Source organism: Aedes albopictus, chromosome 2, assembly GCF_035046485.1.
Source record: "Aedes albopictus strain Foshan chromosome 2, AalbF5, whole genome shotgun sequence".
Lineage (NCBI taxonomy): Eukaryota > Metazoa > Arthropoda > Insecta > Diptera > Culicidae > Aedes > Aedes albopictus.
In genome coordinates this window covers 332,070,299-332,093,737 of record NC_085137.1, presented here as the reverse complement: position 1 = coordinate 332,093,737, position 23,439 = coordinate 332,070,299, and the positions used below count along the sequence as shown (strand labels likewise).

The 23,439-nt window shown below is 40.1% G+C and overlaps 1 protein-coding gene across 11 annotated transcripts in view; it reads right to left on the bottom strand.

Moving 5' to 3' along the window:
• The window catches only part of LOC109398030 (collectin-10), a 240,539-nt gene that overhangs the window by 89,715 nt on the left and 127,385 nt on the right, over positions 1 to 23,439 (bottom strand). For 10 of the 11 annotated variants that reach the window (XR_009997849.1, XR_009997847.1, XR_009997848.1 and 7 more), the window contains 2 exons: positions 14,518 to 16,217; positions 14,122 to 14,438 (listed from right to left, as the gene is read on the bottom strand). The exons of the other annotated variant lie outside the window; for it this stretch is intronic. The gene's annotated coding sequence lies outside the window, so the exon portion shown is untranslated. Of the gene's footprint in view, positions 1 to 14,121; positions 14,439 to 14,517; positions 16,218 to 23,439 lie in introns of those variants that run through there. 11 annotated transcript variants of the gene reach the window in all.

The following is a 23,439-nucleotide window of genomic DNA, read 5'->3' as shown; positions in this document are numbered from 1 at the left end:
ATTGTTTCCTATTGAAAATGGTCCGGATCGGTACAGCCGTTCCGGAGTTATGGCCATTTAGGTGTTCCGGATCGGTACCCCAGGAAGGGGCCAGATATGAAAACGCAACAAATCCATGCATGCGACCCATCAAACCACGGCATTTTCGATTACCTGATGAACGGGAAGTAGGAAAATAGTCTCAGACTATATCTGAACCGGTAGTGTTCCGGAACCGGTTCCGGGTGTCCTGCCGGAAGTGGCCAAATATAAAAGTGAACATAACCCATGCATGCGACACATCAAAGAGCGGCTTTTTCGATAACCAGTTGAATGGTAAGCAGGAAAGTAGTTTCAGTCCATATTTGAACCGGTAGTGTTCCGGAACCGGTTCCGGGTATCCTGCCGGAAGTGACCAATAAAAAAATTGAACCAAACCCATGCATGCGACGCATCAAAGAGCGGCTTTTTCGATAACCAGATGAATGGTAAGCATGAAAGTAGTTTCATATCGTATCTGAATCGGTTGTGTTGCGAAATCGGTTCCAGGTGTCCCGCCGGAAGTGGCCAATTAAAAAAGTGAACCAAACCCATGCATGCGACACATCAAAGAGCGGCTTTTTCGATAACTAGATGAATGGTAAGCAGGAAAATAGTTTCATACCTTATCTGAACCGATTGTGTTCCGAAACCGGTTCCAGGTGTCTCGCCGGAAGTGACCAACTAAAAAAGTGAACCAAATCCATGCATGCGACACATCATAACCAGATGAATAGTAAGCAGGAAAATAGTTCCATACCGTATTTGAACCGGTTATGTTCCGGAACCGGTTCCAGGTATCCCGTCGGAAGTGACCAAATAATAAACTGAATCAAACCCATGCATGCGACACACCAAATAGCGGCTTTATCGATAACCAGATGAACGGTAAGCAGGAAAATAGTTTCAGATCATATCTGAACCGCTTATATGTACAGGGGATGGCCAACATGTTTGGGATAGGCAACTTTTTTTCTCTCACAAAAAAATTCAACATGCTGTAACTTTTCGTAGAGTGCATCAAAAAATCTCAAATTTTGACTGTTTATCAACCTGTTATGTGTGCATCACTGGTACAAATTTGTGCTCGATTGATTAAACTTTCTCAAAGTTATAACCGTTCGGGTGAAACACTATTTTTTAGACAACTCATTTTTGAGCTATCATATCTCGGAAACTAGTGAACCGAATTGAATGAAATTTTGAACGTACACTAACAATATATAGATGCTTCACAAACTATTAAAACATAGATAGTTTTTGAACGTTGAAAAAAGTTATCATGGATTGACACTTTTTGGATTTATCTCGAAAAAAGGTAATTTTTTTACGTCAATGTCAATAAATTTTAGTGTTGATGTCCAAAGATTTTCCACTTCTGTTCTCAAGTTATCTCTAATCAGATATATTAGAGCCTATTTAGATTGAAGAAAGAACACATTTAGCAATTTTTGTATGGTATTGTAAATTTGACTTATTTTCTTCTATATGGGTAAAAATTTCAACCCGGTATAACTTAATTCGTCGTGAGAAAATATTACATTTTATAACGTTGTATTAAGTATCAATATATTGTTCATAAACGTTAAAAAATTCATTCAATTCGGTTCACTGGTTTCCGAGATATGACAGCTCAAAAATGAGTTGTCTAAAAAATAGTGTTTTACCCGAACGGGTCTAACTTCGCGAAAAAATATTCAATCGAGCCCAATTTTGTACCAATCATGCACATATAAGAGGTTGATAAACAGTCAAAATTTGAGATTTTTTGATGCACTCTATGAAAAATTACAGCATGTTGAATTTTTTTGTGGGAGAAAAAAAGTTGCCTATCCCAAACATTTTGGCCACCCCCTGTATATTGAACTGACCAAGTAGAAGGGATGAATCCAACTGAATGCGTCTGACGATGACCGAAGAAAAGTAGGTCGAAACGCGTAACGCTTAACAAGCTGTTTCCGATATTTGTCACCGATAATTACCAATCAATCCACAAATAACATATCTGAACCGGTTGTGTTCCGGAACCGGTTCCAGGTGTCCCGCCGGAAGTGGCCAGTTAAAAATGTGAACCAAACCCATGCATATGAAACATCAAATGATCAAAAATGTTGGATAACCAGATAAACGGGCAGCAAGAAAATAGTCTCTGACCACACCTTGTTGCAGAATCAGAATTGGATGCATCGCTGAAATTACGAAGGTAAACAAAATCAATGCAAGCGATAAATATGCGTAAAAGAACAAAATCTTAATAAAAATTAATGCGATCTTGTCAAATCACACCATTTTAGATTCCTGAGACGTAATAATACAGTAGGATGAATCAACGTTGTATGGGGAAATTTTAATTTTATAGCATCAATCCCCTTTTTTCCTACGCACAATTTTGATGCAACTGGTTGAGCCCTCGCGCTCTGTAACACGGTTGAAATTTGAATGTGTTTTATTATGAGAAATTTCACTAGCTTGCACTTTTACTATTATGCCAAACTTTTAATGCATAAGTGTAAAGGAACAAGTCATCGTTCTATTTTTCAAAAGTATCATTCATATGCCTCCAAAATAACCTAAATATCATTGAAATTGAAATATGTTTTTCATTTGATGAAATTCTTTTAATTTCAACGCAGCAGCAAATAAGGTATAACGAGTGTTTGAGTGTGTCCACCATTAAAACCAGTGAATTGCTACCTTATCTGCATGTATACGTAGATTTAACAATGGATAAAGTATATTATTTGTGATTAGAATTTACTCAAAATAGAAATTTCAATATTGTAGTCGATTTGGGGCGAAATGAATACTGGCAATTACGAATGGATGTACGTGCATTGCATACTGTTAGGCGTTTAAGAGTGTTTGGAAAAAATCAAATTGGATTATTTATTTAATTAACTTTGATGTTATATAAGCTCGTCTAAATAAAATATGCAGGGGTGTCCATGTCCATCGGGGTATAGATGGGTGTTTATTTCGCCCCGTACCTTCTCTGCAAGCCCTAAAAAAACACAACTGTAATCCAACTGATAATATGTTAAGGTTTTTTTTTTTTTTTTATCTAGTTCATTTATTTGGGGCTCAATCGCGTATAACGCTTTACGGAGCCGAGGATCTTTCTTTGTACTTAATAGTATACATTATACAGAGTAATAACTTTTTAATGATATCTGTTAGTAATGGGTGGAAGCCAGGGTACTCGTGGCAGCTCGAGGTTAGAAGGTCACATTTTGAGGGATGGACAGGGTAAGGATTGGGCCAAAGGTTTCACTGCTGCTCATCCGGGGGTGAATCGCATCTTGCTAGCGTATTCGGTGCCTTGTGGTGTTGGTACCAACTTGTTGTGGGACTTGGTTTTCCGAATGGCCAGGAGCAGCTTGGTAACACAAAGAGGACAAAACAGAGAAAAAAAACTGGAGAAGAAAACACAAGCAAATTAAACTTTTATACCAGCAGAGCGAAGAAAGTCGAAAATACATCCCATGTATGTGACATCGCGGGTCCCCAACACATCTCTCACAAGAACAAAGGGTTGTCTACCTCGGGCCTCAAGGGTATCCAAAAGTAGCGCTCTGGAGGCGTCATTATCCGGGCATTGCCAAACTACGTGGTCGATGTCATCATAACCGGAACCGCACTTAGTACAAACATTGCTCAACGCGAGGTTAATCCTGTGTAAATGCGCGTCTAGCGAGTAATGGTTGGACATAAGTCTTGACATCACGCGAATGAAATTGCGACTTACATCCAGACCATACCACCACACTCGCAAAGAAACATTAGGAATAATGGAATGTAACCACCGTCCCAGCTGGCCATCTCGCCAATCATTTTGCCAACTTTGAAGAGAACTCTGGCGAACAAAATGGAAAAATTCATCATGTGAAATTCTTCTATCATAGATCTCACCTTCCTGTGCGCCCACCTTTGCGAGAGAGTCCGCCTTCTCATTGCCATAAATTGAGCAATGTGAGGGGACCCATACAAAGGTAATCTTGTATGATCTTTCGACCAGTGCACCCATCTGCTCCCTTATTTTTGTAAGAAAGTAAGATGAATGTTTTACAGGTTTCATCGACCGGAGTGCCTCAATCGAACTAAGGCTATCCGAGAAGATGAAGAAATGGTCTACGGGCATGTTGGAAATCATCCCCAAAGCGAAGTTGATTGCTGCCAGCTCAGCAACATAAACCGAACAAGGTTCCTGAAGTTTGCGGAAGGCGGTAAAATTTTCATTGAAGACACCGAAACCAGTGGATCCATTTATGCGAGACCCATCAGTGAAGAATCTCTTACAGGAATTGACATGTTGGTACTTTTCGTTAAAAATGCGAGGAATAGATATACATCGAAGTTGATCTGGTATTCCATGAATAGCTTGTTTCATGGACAGATCGTATTTAACAGAGGAACTGTCATTAGTGAAGTGTACACGGGGAGGATTATAACTTGGTAGGCTTATGTCAGATGACATGTAGAACAGATAGATTCTCATGAATTTTGATTGAGTGTTCAAACTGAGCATTTCTTCGAAGTTTTCAATGACAAGTGTGTTGCTCACTCCACACTTGATAAGTAACCTTAGCGAGAGCTCCCAGAATCGGTTCTGGAGAGGTTTCACCCCTGCCAGGACCTCAAGGCTCGCATTATGCGTTGAGTGCATACAGCCGAGAGCAATACGCAAACAACGGTATTGAATTCGTTCCAACTTTATTAGGTGGCAGTTTGCTGCTGAGTGGAAGCAGAAAGAGCCATACTCAATAACAGAGAGAATAGTCGTTTTATAAAGTTTTATGAGGTCTTCCGGGTGAGCACCCCACCATGTTCCGGTAATTGTGCGTAGAAAATTGATCCTTTGTTGACATTTTTGCACCAAATACTTGATTTGGGTACCCCAAGTGCCTTTTGAATCAAACCAGACCCCAAGGTATTTCGAAGTCAAAGACTGGTCGATTTCTATTCCCAAAAGATTGAGTTTCAGTTGGGCTGGGTTCCGCTTTCTAGAAAACACAACCAATTGAGTTTTTTGCGGAGCAAACTCGATCCCCAAATCTCTTGCCCAGATTGACAGATTATTTAGAGAATTTTGCAATGGTCTTTGCAACATTTCTGCATGTGGGCCTTTTAGAGAAACCACAGCATCATCTGCAAGTTGTCTTAGCGTGCATTGTCCTTCCAAGCAACTATCAATGTCTTTCACGTAAAAATTATAAAGCAAGGGACTTAAACATGAGCCTTGGGGTAGGCCCATGTAACTAATTCTGGAAGTTGTCAGTTGTCCGAGATTGAAACTCATATGTTTTTCTGACAACAAATTATACAAGAAATTATTTAAAATTCCTGGAAGTCCACTATTGTGCAGTTTTTCTGACAATATTCCTATGGAAACTGAATCAAAGGCGCCCTTAATATCCAAGAAAACTGAAGCCAGTTGCTCCTTTTCCGCAAAGGCCAGTTGAATATCTGTTGAAAGCAACGCTAGACAATCGTTTGTTCCTTTGCCCTTGCGAAACCCGAACTGTGTATTTGAAAGCAAGTTATTCGATTCGATCCAATGATCGAGTCGTGATAGGATCATTTTTTCCAACAATTTCCTTAAACATGATAACATAGCAATTGGGCGGTATGAATTATGATCAGACGCTGGTTTACCAGGCTTTTGAATAGCTATTACTTTGACCTGTCTCCATTCATGCGGAACGATGTTGTTCTCCATGAATGAGTTGAACAGGTCCAGTAATCGTCTTTTCGCGATATCTGGGAGATTCTTTAGAAGATTGAACTTGATCATATCGCGTCCCGGAGCGGAATTGTTTGATGAAAGAAGAGCCATAGAAAGTTCCAGCATAGTGAAGGGTCTGTCCAGAGAACCGTCTCTTGGGGATGTTTCCCAAGAAATCGGTTGTGCTGGGACTGAGTCTGGGCAGACCTTTTTCGCGAAGCTGAATATCCAACGGTTGGAGTATTCGTCACTCTCATTAGAAGAAGAGCGGTTTCGCATGTTGCGAGCCACTCTCCAAAGCGTTGTCATTGAAGTTTCTCTTGAGAGACCCTCAATGAAGTGTCGCCAATAACTACGCTTCTTTGCTTTCAGCAGGTTTCTCAACTGTCTTTCGAGCTTTGCGTACTCTTGATAAAGATCTGAGGTACCGTGCCTACGAAAAGTTTTGAAAGCATCAGATTTTTTAAGATACAACTGGGTGCAATCATCATCCCAGCCTAGTGTGGCTGGTCTTCTTTTGAAGGTTGCACTTGGAACACGTCGTTTTTGTGATTCTAATGCACTCTTATATATCAGTTCAGACAGGAATCGATACTCATCCAAAGGTGGGAGGGGATTGAATGATTCGATGCCAAAAGATACCGCTTCTGCATACTTTTGCCAATCGATATTCCTTGTGAGGTCAAAAGGAACCTGAATTGGATGGTCTGACCTTTCACTATTATGCTTTATGGTGGTTATAATGGGTAAGTGATCACTACCATGAGGATCCTCGATTACCTTCCACAAGCAATCGAATGATAGTGAACTTGACCCCAGTGATAGGTCGAGACGACTTTCTTTGCCGTCAGATGCAATACGTGTCACTTCACCTGTATTCAAAATGTTCAAATTGAAATCGTCGCACAAATCATAGAAAACGGCCGCTCTATTATCGTCATATGGTTCGCCCCACCCTGTACCATGTGCGTTCATATCACCCAGAATTAAAACTGGATGTGATAGTGCAGAAACCGCATTCCAAAGATGACGGCGGTTAATTGAAATTCTTGGAGGAATGTAAACGGAAGCTACGCAAAGTTCTTTACCCTTTACGTTTATTTGGCAAGCGACGATTTCTACGCCAGGATGAGTCGCGATTGGAATTCTATAAAATGAGTAATTCTTTTTGATCCCCAAAAGAACTCCCCCATAATGGTCATCTCTATCCTGGCGTATAATGTTAAAATCGTGGAAGTTGAGTTCATCTTCAGAAGAAAGCCATGTTTCACAAAGGGCAAATATATCACAATCAGAGTTGTGAATCAAAAACTTAAACAGGTCTAATTTAGGTTTTAGACTATGACAGTTCCACTGTAGCACAGCGATCATATCTTGTACCTCACTTGATGAATTATCCATCGAAAGATATGATCGCAGCAAGGAGGGGCCATGATTGTGTCAGATTCCGAAGATATTCTTCTACTGTAGGTATAAACATATCAATAATGCCTCTAAATGTTTCTGGAAGGCTGAGGGCATCATATAAGCGATCCACGAGAACCCTAAAAGTAAACAGTCCTCGCTTGGGTCTAGGAGGCTTGTTTGAACTGCGAGGAACTTTGGTAGCTTTTTTCTTGCTACCTTGTCGATTGTTTCTCTTTGAAGTGTATTTAACAGGCGGAGACGGGGGTGACAGGTTCTTGCTACAACATGGATCTGAAGTTGAAGGAACCTGATTCTTCGGAGTTTTTAAGTTTACCCCGTCTCCTTTAACATTAGGCAAACTTTTGAGGGAAGACTTTAAAAAGACCTTTCGGCGCAATCCCGGGGAAGATGATGACTTCCTTTTTCCAGGTGCGTGTACCTCCGAAAGAGATCTACCCTCATCAGTTTCGCCATCGTCCTGATCATCGGAAGACAACTCCTGATAGGGATTTTCAACTGGGACAGCTGATTCAGACACGGAATCTGGTGTTTTAAACGATTTCACCATCTCCGCATATGTCTGTTTGGAGCGCTTTATGATAGAGCGACTCTCATTTCGAATGCGTCTTTTGTAAGCCGGGCAAACTTGCAAGTCGTGTGGATCTCCGCCACAGTAGCTACAATTTTCCGCTTCCTGTGTGCAAGAGTCCTCCAAATGAGCTTGGTTGCATTTGCCACAACGGGGCTTGTTGTCGCAAAAGCTATCACTGTGACCAAACTGCTTGCATTTGGTACAATTAAAAACCTTCGGCCTAAAAAGATGCACTGGGTAAAAACCACCATCAATTACAACAAATTCCGGGAGGACGGAACCTGGAAAAGTCACTCGAAAAAACGCTGAAGGCGAGTACACCTTTTTATTTCCTTCCATGGAAACCTTAGATAAGCGTTTACAGTCTAGGATAGCCACATCAGGAATTGACCTATTTTTGAATCGACCAAAGCCGGTCTTGATGTCCTCACATGTCAGCATTTCGTCGAGGATCTTCCCCTCCACCTCCACTTCTCGTGCTGGCACATAGACGGCGTATTCAACAGTAAACGCTTCGTGTTGAGCAATTTCATTTGCTGCTTTGTAGCTAGGTGCGGTAACACGCAGCTTGGATGCTTTCACTTGGTGAATAACGGTCCCAGGATACTTACGCGTCAGCTCTCGAGAAATCGAAAGCATATTCAATGGTTTGCATTTGCGCCGGAAATAGACAACCCAAGGTCCAGGCGAAGATGGCTGATAAAACCGCGTACGAGCAATGATATCATTAGGAGGCGTTTCGCCTCCAATCGAATCGTCCATGTGGAAACAAATTTATGGAAAATAACTCAAAAGTGCAAAAGAGGAAGAGAAAAACCTTAAAGTATTTACAGTGCACTTTCTTCCTTAGGACGACAACTGTTTGGTTTGTAAACCAAATAATGTTAATAATATATAGAAGAAAAAAAAATAAAGCAAAAAAAAAAAACTTGTACTAATAATATACGAATTCAATTCTTATGTTTATTTTAGCGTACCCTGTAGGATGCAAAAAAACGGTATTGAAAAAAAAAAGAAAAAATAGCTAATAATAAAAAAAAAAACAAAAAAAAAATGGTCCGTTATTTACAGTTTGTACACCCTTACCCGTATACAGTAGTTTGGGAACCACTGTTATGGATGTCAAAAAAAAAAACACGTGGTCGAATGTGGACTGGGGATACAATAGACAAAACCGATCAAAACAAATTGGGCGGACAAAAGAGTGTATCGAAAGAGTGATACTTATCTGACCGAAGCAGGTAGATATTTATCACAGGCAGGTCGATGGTAAAGCTGTCCGTCGCGTCTGCCTTCGCACCCGTCGCCGCCGTCCTCTTCGATGACGGAGGGGCTGATGATGGCGATAAAGATGACTTTCTTGGATGCGATGCTTCTTCTTTGATGTACGATGATGCAAGCACCTCGCTTCCCGGGTTGCGCTGGATACCACCTTGCGACACTACACTTCGCACAAGCAGGAAAACGTACGATATAAAAAACCTTCCGCACTTGCGGGGGAAAAAACTCCACTTATACGAGGTCTATCGCGTGGTGAGATACGGAGCACACGTCCGACTCGTCCAAATGCACAACTGGGAATGGATATGTTAAGGTTTTCTCTGTTATACAGGCCTAACGTACTAATTTGCCCCTTAACCAATAAATTTTCAAATTTTAAAGTGAAATTAGAGTCCTCCAAAAAATGTATTACCAAATCCGATGAGTTAAGCGGATTTGTTCATTGTTTGGGTATTTTTTCATCAAATACATAAATTATTTATCAACTCTACTCCCCCATCTATCTATATCTATATCTGCATTAACGAGATTTTTAGCCCTGGGCTAGTTCATCTCGGGACCCACGCTTTACTTCCCTTCCGAAGGAAGAACTCACATTTTTTTTTGTGTGAGTTTGTCGGGAGTGGGATTCGATCCCAGGTCCTCAGCGTGATAGTTAAAACTCCCCCATTCATAAGTCAACGAGCACTGTGACAAAAGAAGAAAATGAGATTTGTTCCGTTCTAGAGTATTCTCAGAATTCAGGAACACTTCGACTTATGGCTCCTGAGTACATATTCTACGAGAAAGGCACTATCACCACTAGGTGGATTAATCTGGGTTTTTTTTATTCTCAATCACTTAACTTAATTTACAGCTCTATTGTCCACTGGGGCACTACGTGAGCAATTTCAATTGACAGCTGCACTTACATTTTGTACAGCGCCGATTCTACTTTATCGAACTGGTTGCCTTTCTGCTGCTTTCACTTTTTCTACTTTATATCTAGTAGAATGATGAGCACAAGGATGATGATGGATGGCCGTTGTTCCTTTCCAGTCCAATTGGGGGTCCATTAGGAGGGTCAGTGTCAGTTGCTCTCGGGGGAAAAGCAACTGACGAAAAATTGCAAGCGCCGGGGCTGGGAATCAAACCCATGACCATCCGCATATGAAGCGAACGTGTGACCAACTACGCCACGGGCCCCATATTTTTATACTTGTAGTAGCTATTGGCTAAGGAACACTTTCTCACTGTACTAAATATCAAACTTCTGATAACTTGACTCCTTGGCGGTCTAAAAGGGAAAGACGACTAATTCGTTCGTTCCCGGTTGACCAAGAAAGTTATCATGTATCATTTCATAGTTGTTTCGAGGGTTTCCGGTTTGTTTCTTGATATTAATTTCGCATGTAAAAATTTTCTTGCGTTCAAAATCACCTATCATAGGGTTTCCTGTTGATCAACTTTCGTCACCAACTATTAATCTCTTAACACATACACATATAAACTATGAATTCGAGCACATTTCTTATCTTACTGTTGCCTATCTCACAGGCGTGAGATGACTAACGCTACTCTTTGAAACGACGGATTTTCACCAAATCTGCTCGTTTCACAACGTCATTAGTTAGATTGTTTTAGACGAAAAATTTCAATTTATGAGAAAAATGCAAAAAAGCACGTTTTCCCATACTAAATTCCATACAAATTTCAATCGCAATGCGGAATACGGGAAGCAATTAATCGCTCCCTAATTTTGTACAGTTGTTTTGGACGCTAAAAGGAATCGAAAAAACTTTGTTCCGAAAAATCGACTTTGTTTACCCAGTCTAATATACATGTACACTAGCCTGATACACGGTTTATATGGGAAAATTAAAAAAATGGAAAAACTCAAGTTCCTGTTTGCTTTTTGTGTTCCACTTTGGTCCCATATCAACTGTGCAAAATTTCAGATCGATCGGGAAAACTATATTTTAGCGCCCGCCACTCTTAGTTTTTCATACGATTTACTATGGGGAAATTTTACTACTGCAAAAAAAATCGCTAGGAGTCACCCCTAGATCCCTAAAATAAGTCGACGAATGCTTTCTGTAGAAAACTTCACAAGGAATCAGACCTCCGAAGACAGCAAACCGATGCGACGTTGGAGGGTTGATTCCTCGTAAATTTCCAACAGAAATCATTCGTCGGTTTATTTTTAGGGGTTAAGGGGCAACCTGTGGCGATTTTTCTTTGAAAAAGTTATTTTCCCCATACTAAATCGTATGAAAACTTAAAATTTCTGGGGCTTAAATATAGTTTCCCCGATCGATATGAAATTTTGCACAGTTGATATGGGACCAAAATGGAACTCATCAAGTGTACAGGAGTAAAATGTCTTCTTGTGTCCCACGCTAATGTACACTCAGGTCTTTTCACGCGGTTTCTAATTACGCGGCCGCGTAAATGAAAACTCCAAGCAATTTTTTTTTCATCGTCTTATTTTTGGATGATTCGAAGACAATATCAACAGCATAATGTTATATGTTATTTTGGCATAATAACTGTATAAATCATAACAAAAAATGTTCCTGGAAGACCAATTTAATAACATGTTTTGTTAGATTAAATAACAACTTAATAACAATGAATTATGCAGTGAATTTGAAAACTTGTTATTGTTGTGTTATAGTCCATCACATATTTGAACATTTTCAATAGCAGAATAATAACAAAATTTGGTATACAACTAAGTATATTATTGAAATGTTATTTAATGGATGAATCTCAATAACTTGGTCATATCAAAATAAGATTGCCCAACAAAACATGTTATAAAAAGTAATACTTTGATAAGTTATTAAAAACAAATTATGATAAAAAAACAGGCTATATGATTCTGTTGTTATGAATTTGATATTCTCCTCTGCTCGAGTGGTGAGACTTTTTTACGCGTTCTTTTTTTTTATTTTATTTTGAACTGAGTTTTTTACGCGGTTCGTATCCCCCACAAAAGCTGCATAAAGGTTTCGAGTGAACTATCCAGTTCATTCGAATCTCGTCGGGGACTGCGACAAGGTGACGGACTCTAATGCCTACTCTTCAACATCGCTCTGGAAAGTGTGATGCGACAAGCCGGGCTCAACAGCCGAGGAACGATTTTCACAAAATCCGGTCAATTTGTGTGCTTTGCGGACGACATGGACATTATCCCCAAAACATTTGGAACAGTTGCAGAGCTGTACCCCGGCTGGAACGCGTAGCAAAAATGGTCGGACTGGTGGTAAATAAATGCCTCAAAAACGCTGGTAGGCGGAACCGACCAACACCGGATCCGTCTTGGTAGTAATGTTACGCTAGACGGGCATACCTTCGAGGTGGTGGAGGAATTCATGTACCTTGGATCCTTACTGACGGCTGACAACAACGTGAGCCGTGAAATTTGAAGGCGCATCATCAGCGGAAGTCGGGCCTACTTCGGGCGCCAGAAGAAGCTGCGGTCTAAAAAGATTCACCCACTCACCAAATACATCATGTACAAAACGCTAATAAGACCGGTGTTCCTCTACGGGCACGAGACATGGACCATGCTCGAGTAGGACCTGCAAGTACTCGGAGTTTTCGAGCGACGCGTGCTTAAGACGATCTTCGGTGGCGTGCAGGAGAACAACGGTGTGTGGTGGAGAAGGATGAACAACGAGATCGCTGCACTTTACCGCGAACCCAGCATCCAGAAGGTGGCCAAAGCCGAAAGGATACGGTGTACATGGCATGTTACAAGAACGCCGAATATGAACCCTGCAAAGCTGGTGTTTGCTTCTGATCCGGTTGGCAGAAGAAGGCGTGGAGCGCAGAGAGAACGATGAGCGGACCAGATGGAGCGTGACTTGGCGAAACCTGACTGTAACTTGTTACAATTCATTGTTAAAGATAATTGAATTCGTATATCATTCTGTTTTTATGATGAGAGCAAACATCAGCCACTTGGTCCACTATTGGGTATTATATCAAACCCTCTCAATATTTTAGAGCTTTTAAAATTAGGCCTAATTATTTAACTGGCCTCTCAACAGGTCTCTATCCGAGCTTGAGGTTAAAGCGAAACTGGAAGCATTTCTTAACACACTCGAAACATTTGTTGTGTCATGGTCCGGAGATTGCAGCTAAACTACTTTTCGATAAGTGGCTAATAGAACCACTGGATGTCTGGAAAACAAACATCAATGCAGTAGTACACTTTAACCAACTGTGGTGACTTATTGTTGGGATCGTGCTTAAATTAGCGGCTTGATTATTGGTGATATCAATAGTCAGCTTGGCATAGCTGAATCAAACTTGCTCATATTGCACAAAGATTCAATTTTTGATCACAGTGAATTCAATACCTAACAAAGAGTAAAAAAATATTATCGAAAACATTAGCGGTACTCACTAAACAGATTAAATTACTGCTTAAGCCATGATTTTCTGCATATATGAAATGTTTCATGATTTTGCGAAAGAAATAATCAAAGATTACCTTAGTGATTGCGTCGTTTAATTAGTTTACGCTGGTACGTGAATCCTTCAATTGATTTATATTTGCATTCTGTGTAACGATCTCAAGTATTGTTTTCCAGAAAACGTTTATTGGAAATAAGCCAGAAATTTCTGTTATGGCATTATGGCATCTCCATGGAAGGAGTTAGTGGTTAATTTCCCCTTGAAGTATGACTTATTAATTTATTTTATTGAGATATTAGTACAAATGTTATATAAGAAGGGTTAACCTTTTTGATTATTATCAATTTCATATATTATTTCGTTCATGAATGAATAACAAAAATAACGTTAACTTGGAAAGCATGATATTATAAACAAAATTAGCATTAATAACATAGATTGGAAGCGGTAGCAGAGAATGCAATAACGATTGAAAATATGAAACCTTGCAACGCAAATTTGAAAAAAAAGACGCAGGAAAAAGAGCATAAGAAGGTTTGCGTTTTGTTATGTGTTACTCATAGCATATTAGAATTTAAAGCTATAAGCGATTTGTTTCAAAAGTTTAACTTACCTTTGTTTGAAACGATACAAACTTACCAGTCAGACTCTTACTCTTCGAATGGTTTTCTCTTCTAAATGAAGTCCCATAACCCTGTTATAAAATCGTTTCGTTTTATTCATGTAAAAATAAAAGTCCTACAAAAATATAGTGGCAATAATACATAACATCTCTAAACTACATTATTGGTGCATCGACGACTGTAGTTGTACATTAGCATCCATCATCGTATGTGTCGAGTATTTTCATTATTTGTCATTCGTGTTCGTACGAAAATGCTTTCATCATCCCGTTCTATTCTCTAGATGTGTATGTGTGGGTGTGTGGTTAGCACGCGTCCTCTAATTGTTTTGACTAAAGTTGAAATTGGCAGTTCAGCGAACTCAATAATATCCTAATTGTGACTAACTCTGAAACAGATGGAAATGGAGAGAAGTTAGAAGCGGAAAATATAGGAAGCAGAACTAAGATGAATAAAAGAGGAAATACCCTAAAAATTGACTCTGGCTAGACCTGATCTAACGTGACCCGGCTACGTTTGAAGCCGGAAGCTGCGCAGTATTACGTGTTCAGGATGGTTGTGAAGGATACGCTGAACTCTCCCGGGTGCTGTCCGGAGACGTAGACTTTCGATATGGACGCACTGGTTGGCAGTACCGAAGTTGGAGGCGGCGTTGAGATAATGGGGAGCACGGGCTCAGCGACTGCCGAAAGCAGTTGATTTCGACGTTCGCGCTCTTCTAGGAGTGGGAGCAGCAGACTCAGTTTGTTGGAAAGGTCGTCCGTTGTAGGCTGAATGCGTATCGTTGAAGTGGTGGGAATAGTGAGGGTTTCTGTGATGAATGACGTTACAACGGTTGGAGTGACATCAGTATCGTAAACGGTAGTGAGGATTTCGCGGCCTTGGAATGTAATAGGCAGGACGATAGATTTTGTTGCAGTTACTGTGGTAACGATTTCCTTGACGTGCGTTTTATACTCAGTAGCTGTAGTTACAACAAGTTGGTATCGGTTCGGGTCCGGGATAAACTCGGTTGGGCGTGGAGCTAAGTTGGGCTCTCCGACGCCACCAAGGTTTCCGAGGAGAAGCTGTGATAGAAGGATGTTGGCCAGAGGAGCATTAGAAAGGATTGCGCTGTTAGCGTTATTGTTGCCTTTAGTCTGAATAAACGGGTTTGCCTCATAAATAGTAGTGGAAATGGTGGCAGAATAGGCTGTCTGACGACCTCGGAAAGTATTTTGCGATACGGATACTGTCGTGGTTGGAGTGGAACTGAGAATAAATTTGGTTATTTCAAATTGGCCGTCCCTATTAAATGAGGTAATTTCCTTGTTGAGCACGTGCACTGGTAATCCGTTTGGTCCTTGCGTAAGAGAGAAACACGACGTACATATTTCTTCGATACTGGTGGTGGTTGTTTTTATCAAACTGATCTCTGTTTTGGAGTTCGTAACTAAAGATACAGTGGTATCTGTAGGGAGATAGAAAGTCACGGTCAACGCTGGAGTACTCGGTTGCAAACTTGTACTTCCCAGGCTAACAGACTTTTTGCGCCAGTCAGATGAAGTAGTGTGACCAAATCGGTTTCCTCTATAATCTTCATCCTTATATGTTCGGCTACTTCCTCCACGGCGTGTGTTTCCACGAGATGGAGCTTTATTATTTCCTCCATAAGCCGATAGGGTGAAAGTTGGTCTTCGTGTATTAGCGTTGTAATTAGGTTTATACGCAAGTGACTTCAATTGACTATTAGCACGATTCCTGGATCGTGCAGTGTTTCTAGTCAAAGTGCTCTGGATCCCAACTGTTCTCGGACGACTCGGTTTGATTTCATTGATTGAACTTTTGCTCTTCGATTGCTGTCTGTAATCAGCATAATTGTCTCTCAAATTCTTTGCCAGTCTCGGCGTGGTGGTGTAATCGATATAATCATCCGAGTAATAATATCTCGAATCAATGCGATTTGTAATCGTTTGCTCCCGTTGAGCGGTTCTTCGCCGGTTAGTACGACTATTAATGGCCTGTCGTTTCTCTCTAGTCTTGGTGGGTTGTATTTCATCAGCCAGCGGCCTCTTCTTGGCCTCAGACAGCAGCCGTAGCTCGTTAGTAATTTCGCTCATAACGCTCACCTCCGGATCATCGAAATCGTTATCTAGAGCCGACATGCCAAGCACAGATCCATAGTCCGCTAGAAGAAAGAAAAAGACAACGGATAGAGAAAAGAACAGAATTAGCCTAGAGGTGACCACCAGATGGGGAAAGAGGAGAAGGAACTACAAGGTATTGTGTGTTAAAGCAAAAGTGTGTCAGTGGGTATTTCACGATAGGTTTAGTTACTTAACTTTTTACAGGGGATGTTCTTACAGGGAGATAAATCATGCAGATCTGTACAAAATGGTATTGTGTTACTGACTGTTTGGTGTAGTAGAGTGTTAAGTGTTCATTCTTCAATACACAAATCGGTATATACATTATACTACAACGGAGATGTCCTTCTCCATGCGCGCTTATTATTTCCATATCTAAATCTTTCAACGGCCGACCACGCGATGATTAATGAGCCCAACATCACTTTCAAGGGTTGGATGTATGGTCATTTTTCTCATTCTTCACTGCGAACTTTTCGTTGGCATCTTATCGAGTTGTGAAAAGGTTAAGCCATAAACCTGAATTAATTATATATCGTTGTACTCCACACTCGAGTGGAGGCATTATAATGAAATCAATGTCAGTTGTTTGGGAATTCAGTACTAAGCAGAAATATGGGCAAAAATGGAAGGTAAAAGGGGAAGTACGAGTCTCTTAACATTCTTTGAAACAAAACAGATTGTTTCGTTTTTTAGCATCGTATTCAACATCTGAACAAAAAAAACTGGTGCGAAATCACAAATCACGTCATTTGATCCCATCCGACATTTCTTCAAGAATTGTTTCCAGACATTACTTCAAGGATCCAGAAAATTTATCCAAGTTCTTTATTTATGTTTTAGTATAAGTTAGCAAATAATTTAGTTTTAAACCCATAAATCCGTCCTTCCCATTTTTTTTTCAATCCTTAACCTCGAAACAGCCTCGAGTACTTCGGCTTCCCAAACTAACATAGTTTGAAGGCAGTAATAAATTGTAAAATGTAAAATCATTGTAAAAACAAAAGATTTCGGCTCAGTTATGCCCATGTGGCACCCGAGCCTTCCAAATAAACGAATAGGGTATATGTGCCATTCATTGGCCTAATTTGCAAGCCGCCTTGACAATTTTGACCATAACTCATGAATTATGTCGGGGCCCGTGGCGTAGTTGGTCACACGTTCGCTTTATATGCGGATGATCATGGGTTTGATTCCCAGCCCCGGCACTTGCAATTTTTCGTCAGTTGCTCTTCCTTCGAGAGCGGCTGACACTGACCCTCTTCTGAGCCCCATGGCTCAATCGGACCCGGATACCTGGACATCGGCGAACTGCTACTCATAATGGACCCCCACACGGACTGGAAAGGAACAAAGGCCATCCATCGTCATCCTTGTGCTCATCATTCTACCATGTATGGAGTAGAAAAGTGAAAGCAGCAGAAATGTAGCCTGTTCGATAAAGTAGAATAGCATACATCTAGGCGCTGTACAAAATGTAAGTGCAGCTGTCAATAGAAATCGCTCACGTAGTGCCCTAGTGGACAAATAGAGCTGTAAATTAGGTTAAGTGATTAAGAATAAAAAAACTCATGAATTAATAGCACTAGAAATAATATGTCGACCCTATTACACACACTAGGCAATGCATGTTTCACCAATTGGAAGTAAACTAGCGTAAATATTCAAGAATTTACTTAATTAAGTTGAAAAGATTTGATGCGATGGTATGCAACGTTGGTCTATGGTACAAAAATTGGCCTATTAGTGGATACAACGTTGGCCTATTGCTTTCCATGCACTAGAACCACTAATATCTCATTTTTGCAATATTTCTGCTGAAGTATTATCTCTGTTTGTTCACCAATCTTACTTTTAAATTATATTTTCGGAGCCAAATTTTTGAAAAACTATAAATAAATCACTTTAACTAAAGTTCTTTCTTAATTTAGTAACGAAAACAACGCAACCCTATTATTGTGTTATATTTTACAGACACCGCATACAAAATCTTTCTTCCTGTTCGTTCTTTCTGGTTCTTACGCAAGAAATGCTGTTGACGTCTTTTTATCGCTGTTTTTGACGTCACTTTACTGGCCCATCAGTACATAGTGAAAAAATGTCCTCAATATTCGGCCCACATTCAATTTGTAAAATAGTTATTATTCGTTGAAAACAAATACACAAGTTCAAAATAGCGTCTTTGACCGTCGCATCCAAGGTTGCGACCATTCATTTGCAAAAATTTACATTCATTTGCTATTATCTCAGTTCAGAAGCATGCTATCGAAAAACAATGTATGGATGAATTTAACCTTGTAGTTTTATCTGAAAGTTTGCCGAATAACATTTTGGTCGCAAACGTATACCAAAGTCGTGAGCGAGCTGTGAAGGCAACTCTCCACAGCGTGAATGAAATTTATATTCACCGCGTGGAGAGTTGCCTTCACAGCTCGCTCACGACTTTGGTATACGTTTGCGACCCCAATGTTATTCGGCAAACTTTCAGATAAAACTACAAGGTTAAATTCATCCATACATTGTTTTTCGATAGCATGCTTCTGAACTGAGATAATAGCAAATGAATGTAAATTTTTGCAAATGAATGGTTGCAACCTTGGTCGCATCAAATGTTCAGTTATTGAAAAGTCAATTCGAAATGTTTCAGAATCATGCCATTTATGATCATGTGTATAGACTACCCACTAAGCCAAAGAATCATGGCGTCTACAAAAGCTAAACAAAATGACATTTTCATTCAATTTTAATGTTCCAAAGTGCTAAAATTGAAACGAAATGTTACAGTTGTTTGGCGCATAGCTTTTCCAATATCCAGTTATGCGTGTTTGTTTGAGTTTTTGGTTTACATTGAGATAGGCCGAACGAGGGGACTATGCCAATGAAGCATCCCGATACCCTAAGTAAAAAAAAGTTCTTTATTTGTAGGGCTCAATTGTACAGACATGTTTTCAGGAGTTCCCTGGTTGCTTCCAAGGATATTCCAATGGTTGCTTCTGGGGTTCTATCATCAAAAGTCCATCAATAAATTGGTGTATGGACACCTCCAGTAACTCCTCCCTGTATCCCTCCAGGAATTTCTACCGGTATTCCTCTAAAAGTTCCTCCCTGAATTCCTCCAGGAAATCCTCCCAGGATTCTCCAGGAATATCTCCACGAGTTCGTCCAGGAATTCCTGCAAAAAAAACCTGCAGGAATTCATCCCGGGAATCCGACAGAAATTTCTTCCTGAATTTCTACAGAAATTCCTCCCAAAACTCCACCAGGAATTCATCTGTTTATCCCTTCAGAAGTTCCTCATGGAATTCTTCAGGAATTATTCCCGGGATTCCTGCAGGAATTCCGCTACGATTCCCTAGGATTCCTTCGGAATTTCTCCAAGGATTTCTATAGGATTTGTTCCGAGATTCGCTCAGGAAATTAATTACTTGTGAAATTCATCTCGGGAATTATCTAAAAACTCCTCCAGAAATTCTTTATGGGTTCTTCCTGGAATTCATCCCGGGATTTTTCCAGGATTTCCTCCTGAGAGTTTTTCCAGGAATTCTACCCGGGATTCCTACAGATATTTCTTTCGCGATATTAAAATTCCTCCAAGCAAGTGCTTCTCCTGGGATTTCTCCAGGAATTCCTCCTGGGATTCCTCAAGGAATTCTTTCCGGGATTCCTCAAGAAATTTCTCCCGGGATTTTTGCAGGAATTACTCCCGAGATGTTTCCAAGAATTCCGCCCGAGATTTGTTTAGGAATACCATCCGGTATTTCTTTAGAAGTTCTTCTAGGGCATCATTCCAGAAAACCCACAGGGGTTCCTCTCAGAATTTCTCTTGGAATTCCCGGGATTACTCTAGGAACATCTCATTCTGGGATTCTTTCAAGAATTCCGGGATACCTCCAGGAATTTCTCCCGGATGCCACCAGAAACCCGTGGTTGCTTCAGATATGCATCTCGGGAATTATCTAAGAGTTCTTCCAGGGAGTTCTCCAGAAATTCCTTCCGGAATTCTTCCAAGAGTTCATTCCTAGAACTCTCCAGAAATTCCTTCCGAGATTCCTCCAGGAATTTCTTCTGGGATTCCTCCGTGATTGCTTTAGACATTCATCTCGGGAATTATCTAAGAGTTCCCCCAGGGACTTCTTTAGGAGTTCCTTCAGGAAATCCTCCAGCAATTCTTCGTGGAGTTTCCCCAGGAATTCCTTCCGGAATTTCTGCAGGAATTCATCACGGTATTCCTCCAGGAATTCGTTCCTGGCTTCGTGGCCGTGCGGCTAGAGGCGTCAGTCATCTAGTCGTTTCGTAAGCCTCGGAGTGTGGGTTCGATTCCCGCTCCAGTCGGGGGAAACTTTTCGTCAAACGGAAAATTCTCCACTGGGCCACTAGGTGTTTCATGTGATGTCCGTTGTCTAATGTTAGTGTTTGTTAAGTCTGCACAACCTCTGGTTGAAGACCGTGTAGTGTCTTTTTTTAATTTGAAATTCGGTCACCTACTACAGATTCGAAATATGTATTCAAATTTAGTCTTAATACCACTGAAAATGAATTATAAATATGGGGCAAAGTAGAATCTGGAAAAAATCAAAGTAGAAGATTTTGGAATGTTACGGTCAAAATTTATCTTATACCGTAAACTGGGGTCAAATTGATCATCGGGGTGAAATTGATCATTCGGGTACTACATTGTAATTCCATACTAGGAACTCTTAAGCGTCGTAATGATCTTAAACTGTTTTTGTCATCTGGTTCGTAGCTGTCTAGAGATGAGTGTAGACTTTTAATTTCTTTAAAAAAAAGTTAGTTTTACCTTATTTTTGAAGGAATTTGCAATGTATTTCTCATTTAGCTGAAATCATTGCAACTAAACAATCGATTGCTAATAGGGCTTCCCGTAAATTCTCTGTTTTAACATTTTTGTGGAACCTTGATTAGGAAGTTTTGTAGCTAATCAGAACATGAAATAGTTATAAAAAAGTTCATTTTATGATGAAATAGTCATTTATTGTGATAGAAATCACTTATTTCAAATTAAATTGCCTACCTTTAGGCGTTTAAGGGGAAATTTCAAAATTTAATTTTGCATTTAAAGTATTATATTCACTAGTTGTAAGATTTTCAACGCGTTATTCGGTTTTAGAAGAGCAAAATTAAGCGGAGAAGGAAATTTTCCATTCCAACCGATGCTTAATTGTATACTGATCAATTTCGCCCCAAAGTGGCATTTCCAATTTTTTGATATTTGGAGTTATTTAACTCAAAGTATACATTTGTTGAACAAAATTCTGTCACATGGTTCCATGGAGATCTACAGGGTACTGGTTTTACAGAAATTTTTTTGGCAATATTTGAATTGGCACTGATGCTATCCGCAAAAGTTGTTTTAAAGTGATCAATTTGACCCCGGATTACGGTACTGTAGCTTGGAAACGAATACGTGTCGCTTGTTCGTAATGCACCTAGTTATAACTTGAAATAAAACAAGAATGATTGAAATGCGTAGCAGATTGCTCCCTTTTATCTCTTTAATGTGGAATGCAAAATTAACTTCATCCTGTTCCATTATTTAATTGAGCGTACGAAATTGCTTCGCACCTGCTCATTAACCGCAATTGCCAACTAAAAGTACACTTTCGAATTGTATTTCTGTATGAATTAATAATCACTCTCCCGACATATTTAAACCAAACACCCATATATACGAAACAGTAAACGCGCGGCTATTCAGCATAATCATGGTCTTCTTCTTCTTCTTCTTCTTTATGGCTCGACGTTCGCATTGGAACTTGGCCTGCCTCGCTTCAACTTAGTGTTCTTTGAGCACTTCCACAGTTATTAATTGAAGGGCTTTTTTTGCCTGCCATTGCATGAATTTGTACATTGTGTGGCAAGTACAATGATACATTATGCCCAGGGAGTCGAGAAAATTTTCCCGACCGGAACGGGAATCGAACCCGCCGTCTCCGGATTGGCGATCCATAGCCTTAACCACTAGACTAACTGGAGACCCCATAATCATGGTGTGGGTTCGATTTTTCGGTATTTCTGGACTGACCAGAAACAAAGAGTATCTTCAAAAATGATTAATTGGCAAAGAAAACTCTGTATGTATCTCGTAAGAAGTTTTTTTTTAGAACGCTAAGCTGGGAAGACAGCTCTGTCCCAGTGCAGTTGGGACGGTATGCCAAGAAGAAAAAGAAGATAAACCACACCAAGCAAACAAAATGGAAACTGATGCAACATTATCGCACTCTATGGGGCACACGGAAGTAATCCTATCATCAGATGGGAGTGAGTGATGCCGGGCGGGCGGTGATGTTCAAAGGATTATCGATTGATAGTTCTGTCTGTGCTGTGCACATGTTCGCCAGGTAGATTGCAGATTATTTTAACGCAAGCAATTAGTTGCGCTCAATGTGGGCGGCATTGGCTGGCAATTTAGTCGTTCGAATGGTGATTTAATTTTCAATCGCTAAATTAGCGATATAAGGTATGTATGGGGTTAAATTGGTCACTTGTTTTCTGTTTTTACGATAGAACTCTGCAAAAAAAAACTTACGAAATGTCCCTATTGTCACCTATTGAAGTATGTATTTTTTCTGTTTGTGAAGCGACATTTCAGGATCAACTAAAGCGTTTGTTTAATGGGGTGTCAATTTTGTAAATAAATGGCATAATTATGTGACATTTTAAAATGCGCAAAACCTGGATAAATACATAAATAGGCCAGCACTATCTTTATTGCAAGTTCACAGCTAACCATTGCGCTTCATCATATAGCATAGCGTAAGTAATTGAATACCGTGTTCCCCCTCAATAGGCAGGGACGAAATGGTCCAGTTATGAAGTGATAAAAACAATGAATTTTATGCATCATCGGCCGTCGGTCGCTTCCGCTATGGCTAAATTATTTGATGAAGAACACTCCATTCAATCTATGCACTGATGAAGTGGGTGGTGCCACCATACCGTGACAGTTGGCATTTAGTCGTTCCCGGCCGAGGGTAGATGGGCGATCCGGATATGAGTGAGTACATGCCTGCAGGCGACAGAGATAAATTGTTTGATTTTCTCCCGCCGTGGTTGAGCGCTGAACAAGGCCACGAAAGTGTAAGGCAGGGGCTCATTGGTCGCAATGTTTGCGTATTAAAAAAGTACTTGGTATACATAATTTAATAATGAAGCGATCATAAACTCTCTTTTTTTTACTTAGCTAACAAATGTTTTTTTTTTTTCATTTCAATCATATAATACAGTAACCATTTGCAAGGTTGT